The following is a 5,633-nucleotide window of genomic DNA, read 5'->3' on the forward strand; positions in this document are numbered from 1 at the left end:
TGCAGGTGCTGTTGGGCACCATTTCCCCTGGCAAGGATGTGCAGGCTTCTCCAGCCTTCTCCAGAGACCAGGCAATGGGTCCTGTCCTAGCAGATGCCTGTGCACCAGCAGTATGGACCTGGCCTACCCTGACAGTGGGGCATCTTTCCAAAGAGAAGCTGCTCTGCATTTTCCTTTGATTTATGGTGCTGGGCTCCCCTCATTCCCATAGGACCTACTGCGCTGAAAGAACTCAGCAGATTTCCTACCAGCCTCTGCCAACAGCTTCTGGCAGCAAATGTCTCTTCATAGTAAGCAAAAAGGGCAAGGTGAGGGTGAGTATTTGAGAGAGAGGTGTCCTGCCAGGGCTCCTCACATGGTTCTGCTGCATGAGCCTCTCACACAGAAATGGGTTTTCTCATGTCTGGGTTGGGTTGATTTCATAGACCAAGAAAATGGTAACCAGCCACTCATGGTGTCAGCCCCTCCTTCCCTCCTCTAACCTGGAACCACTCCCTGCACAAAATTTATTCAGAACTGGGGAACAAATGGGGATCTCCACAGTCCCTTCTTGCAACCACCATGTAAAAATGCCCTTTTTAAATCTTAGCTGGTTTCTCATGCATCATCAACTGCTTTCTGCCTTTCTGCATCCTCACAGACCTGTTCCCATCCATCCATCTCTCCTCATCCCTAGAGATCCTCCCTCCTCTTTCCTAGTGAAGACTGATTCCCTTGTTCCCTACAGGTCTTTCCTTCCCCATCCCTCCCTCTGTGCTTTCTCAAGACCCAGCCTTCCTTCCAACACGTGTCCAGAGCTTCTACTGGCAGCATCTACCCTAACTCCAGAGTGCCTTTGTTCTTTTGTGCTGCCACCCAAGACTATCCAGGTACAAAGCTGACCCTACCAGTCATCCAGTACCTTGGTGCCACCAGCACCTCCTGGTGTCTCCTGGGGGTATCGTAGAGAAAAGGGGTGCTCTCAAATTGGGGCTAGTATATGTTAGCTGGGCTTACTTTCCTTTGGTTGTTTTTAACAGGTTCCAGGTCCTTCCTGAGTGGCACAAGAGCTCGGCTCCACTGTGAGGGCTTTTACCACCCATCTAGAGGGAAACAAACTGCTTCTTTGAGAGACAATTTTACAGCAAGGTGTTTGTTCGATGCATGTTATGATCAATTGGCAAGTATTTTTTGTAGTGATGGTGGACATGATCCTGGTCACAGTTAAACCAAGAGCTGGTCAAAAAGTCCAGCCCAAGGCCTCACATGTTTTGTGGACATCCATGAGTTTTGGACCAGTTCCTTGCAGGGAGCAGGACCCCTTACCAGCCAGCCTGAGGACATACCAAATGTGTGGTTGCTTGGGGAACACTGCAGAGCCATCGGTCACAGGGCAAATCCCACCTCAGGGGTGGCATTTTGTTTTCATGGGTCAGCTGATTGCTCTGATAGCTTTGCAATGATGCTCTTTCTTCTGCTTTCAGGAGCCCTGAAAAAAACACTGGTGCTACAGAGCAAGAACCAAGTACCTTAGTGAAGGAAGAATTGACATGAAGTCAGAAACCTTCGACTAAACATCAGCTGGAGCAAATGTATAGTTCGCATGAAATGTGTGTTGTCTGGCTGGCATAAAATAAAGCTGATTATGAGAGCTGAACGACAACTTCTGTTGTCTCTCAAGCACTTTGAAGTTATTGTGTGATGCAGTTAGCATGTCTGTGCCTTGATTTATGTATAGTAAAGTTAGAGAAAAAAATGGGTCCAGTTCTCCCTTTATTCACAGATGGGAAGCAACAGTGGTTTTAAAGGTCTCTCTATTTTATGTGGGCAATAGAGAGAAAGATTGATATCCATAGCTTGTGGAAGGATCACACTGGATTTCAGAGATTATGCCAGAATCCTAGTTGATAGAAACAACAACTCTCTTCAAAAATCCTTGGAAGATTTAATACATTATAAATTCCTAACCACTGTCAGGAACTTGTGTTTGGATATTGCCAGGTGAGACACACCTTGTGCAATATCTGGCAGATCCCCTTGTCACTGTGCTGTAGTCACGAATATTTCAGACCTTCTTCTGAGGCTGTTAATATTCAACTGATTGCCAATTTGGGTATCACTTAAAGCAAATAATAGAATTATTTGGGTTGGAAGGGACCTTAATAGAACCTTCAGTTCCATTGCCCTGCCATGGGGAAGGACATATTTCACTAGACCAGGTTGCTCCAGGCCCCATCCAACTTGCCCTTTAAGACTTCCAGGAATGAAGCATGTTGGGAAGAATGAAAGTTTGAAAAGAAAGTCAAGAAAGTCTCACAGATGTGTATGCTCAGCAAAAAAGACTTTTGAATGTAGAACCTGAGAATGAAATAGAGATGGAAGCAAGTTTTGATATAGAAGAAAAGAATTGCTGAGCCAGTTTTGCTGGATAACCAAGGAGGCAAAGGGTATATTCATTAGAAGGGGTTTTTATGGCTTAAAGCAAAGGATAAACCCACCTCAAACAAGAAGATGTTTTTCCCAAGCAGAAAGATTCCACAGGCAAACAAGCATGCCAATGTTGCAAGTAGAAAAAAGGTCTCAGAATTTTCCACTGCAAGAAAACTGAAACACAACTTCTAGCTTAAACTGTAATGTACTAACTTTTAGTGACTGGAGAATAGTAACATGAATATGGTAATTATAGTAGTTATGATAGGCTATAGGTAAAAGTTAAGGTATAGATTGGTTCTTCTGTATTAAGATGCTCAGCAAAGAAAAGTATCTAATGCATTGTAAGCAAAACCAAAGGGTGTCCAGGCCTGCCTGCAGCTGGAGCTGACAGCTGTAGGCACAGGCTCTGTCACCCACGACCCTGGACTGCTGTAACATCTTGGATACAATAAACTGCATTTTGGAGAGCCACTTGGAGTCCCGCATCCCTCATTACAACTCTTACAGAGGCAGCCACAGCTTCTCTGGGCAACCTGTGCCAGGGTCTTGCCAGTCTCACGGGGGGAACTTCTTCCAGATATCTAACCTAAATTTCCCTTCTTTCAGTCTCAACCCTTGTCCTGTCACTAAATTTCCTGATGCAGAGTTCCTCTCTGTCTTCCTTGTAGGCTCCTTCAGATACTGGAAGATGTTCTGAGGTGTCCAGGTGATGCCTTAAGTTTTAGCTTTTATATTTTTCAGATTCTGTGCTGCCAAGGTGTGCATCATATTAAGTGTTGGTAAGGTCTCTTCACAGAGTTGGGAGACAAAATAATTCCTTTTCTACTTGGGACCAAGGACAACCATTACAAGTTTCATGCCAAAGAGCATAAACAATGGTAGTCTGAAGAGAGAAAACAAGAAGGATGGGACAGCATAATCTGAAGCTGTAATATGCAAATGGACCTGAACTTATAAAAGTGAGAGACCTCATGACTGGTCATCCATTTCTGTGACCATTTTGGGTTCATCTTGGGTGTAGCCCTGGCTGGGCTCTTGCACTGCCCAAGGTGTATCCATTAAGGCCTTTTAATAAATACCTACTTTATTCTTTAATTCTGTCTAGCCTCTGCTCTAGGTCAGCCTTCTCAAGGTATAAAGGCAACTTTCTGCTTTCCAGGCTGAACAGCACCGACTTTCTCAGCCTGTCTTCTTCAGGGAGGTATTCTAGAGTCCTTATCAAATGCTGGACAAGACATCAAGCTGGCAAATTAGTGTTTCTTCCCAGCTTATTTTCTAAAAAATGTTTTACTGAAAAATTGTGAGGTTGTTCACAATTGGAAATGTAGGAAAAATTTGGTCAGCTCATGGTTGTTCTGTATGTTCATATTTTCTGGGTGGGGTTCCGTATGTTCATAAGATTGGACTTGGGTGATCTTGGAGGTCTTTTCCAACCTTTATGATCCCTACAGGATGCATGTCACACCACAATGGGAGATGCAATCCAGTTCTACAGCCTGTCCTGTACAGATGGCATGGAGTCCCCAGACTGCAATTCCAGCAAGGCAGTGGCTCAGCACACTGCAATAAATATTTCTAGGTTTAGGCTGAAGGGTTCTAACACTTAGAGCTAACTTTGGGCAAAAGGCTGCTCTTCCTTCACAAATTAGTTATGCAAAGCAGGTACTTCACTGGAGGTGGGGAGAACTCCATGGAGCATGGCAGCTCCATAGCCGTCCAAATCCAGAGGGTTTGGCTTGCTGGGTCTAGTTCATACAAAAATTGCATTGGGGTTGGAGAAGTCATTCACATATTTCAAAGTGAAAAATGCAAGTCCATTATATACCTCCTCCTCCTTCTCATCCTCCTTGTCCTCATCCTTGTTCTCCTCCTCCTCGTCCTTCTCCTCCTTCTCCTCCTAATGTACACATTGAGGGGAGTTCTCTTTGGTAGCCGGAAGGTTGGAAAGAACCTCCTTGTCAAAGGGATAAAATACAGAGGAATATTTGTCACGACTGTGTTTTCTACAACCTGTTGTAGATCAAGTGAGAGCCTTTAGACCAGCTCTGCCTTAGGTTCAGATTTTTGGCAGAAGCTTTACTCAGACAGCCTGCACCTAAAAAGCTCTGGCTTGCAAGCTCTCAGGAATGGCCAATCAGGTCTACTATAAAATGAGTTACTGAATGAACAGACAGAAGATTAACAGACAAAAGGCCTTAAACAGAGTTACTTACTACACGGGTTAAAACAAAGAACTACTAATAGATTTCCATAAAACAGTGCACAACATAAATGTGCCTATATTATAGCTAGCAAAGAAATATTACAGATTAGGAGTCAATGTAATTTACACCAATTGATGATGAGTCAATCCCACATAGAATCCTTTCACTCAACCCATGTAAGAGTAACCACCACAAAGTGTGGTCCTGACTTCAGGGAAAAGCCCTACACATTTCCAGAGAATGTGCAGAAGACTTCTGCTTTTTGAAAGTTTTGTGTAACTTTTACAGCTTGTAAAGTGAAGTGTCAGTCAGTCAGAAATTCAAGTTTCTCTTCCTTCAATCTCACTCTCAGGGCAAGATGTTTATTGTCAGCTGGGAATGCCACCTCAATGGCACAAGAAATAACTCACTACCAGACAGATGTCCAGCTTGAGTTATCTCACCACATAGCAAATTCATGGGAGGGGGAAGATGCCCTGAGATACCCCACCAGCTGATAGGCAGAAGAGATAAGCCATCCTGTGAGGAGTTACTCTGACAAGAGTAACTAATAGTAACTAATTAAATATTCACTACAAAGGGATGGAGATTACATGCCTATGAATAATTGCACTGAGTGTGTGCTTCACTCAGCAGCTCAAGGATGCTTGTTACATATGATTAAGTAATTAAATGTTCTTGTAGAAAATTACCATGATTCCACAATTATTAGAGAGGAGACCTGTCCAAAGGTCGAGTGCCAGATGGTGGTCGCCTGCAGGAGGTTTTGCTCTAGTTCCCTGGAGCTATTGGTGTCCAGTTAGCAAAAGATCTTATCTATACACAAGGGTAGTGACCCAGATATCCACTGAGGAAAACCTGAGAAAAAGAGGCTTGTTCTTCCATCACTGTCTGATTTTTGGGAGTGGCTTGGAGAGGCAGAAAATCCAACCCAAACATGCACCAGAAGACTGACATTTGGTCTGCCTCTTCAGTTCCCTGAAGATGAGAGCAGGAACAAGTGGCCACCAGCTTTCA

The 5,633-nt window shown here is 44.0% G+C and overlaps 1 long non-coding RNA gene across 1 annotated transcript; it reads left to right on the forward strand.

Annotated features, from left to right (window-relative positions):
- Positions 1-209: 209 nt before the first annotated feature.
- LOC143693403 (uncharacterized) lies at positions 210-2,883 on the forward strand. The gene is made up of 2 exons (XR_013181051.1): positions 210-314; positions 1,020-2,883. It is a non-coding gene; the product is annotated as an uncharacterized LOC143693403 (long non-coding RNA).
- The last annotated feature ends 2,750 nt before the right edge of the window (positions 2,884-5,633 follow it).

This window comes from Agelaius phoeniceus, chromosome 2 (genome assembly GCF_051311805.1).
Source record: "Agelaius phoeniceus isolate bAgePho1 chromosome 2, bAgePho1.hap1, whole genome shotgun sequence".
NCBI lineage: Eukaryota > Metazoa > Chordata > Aves > Passeriformes > Icteridae > Agelaius > Agelaius phoeniceus.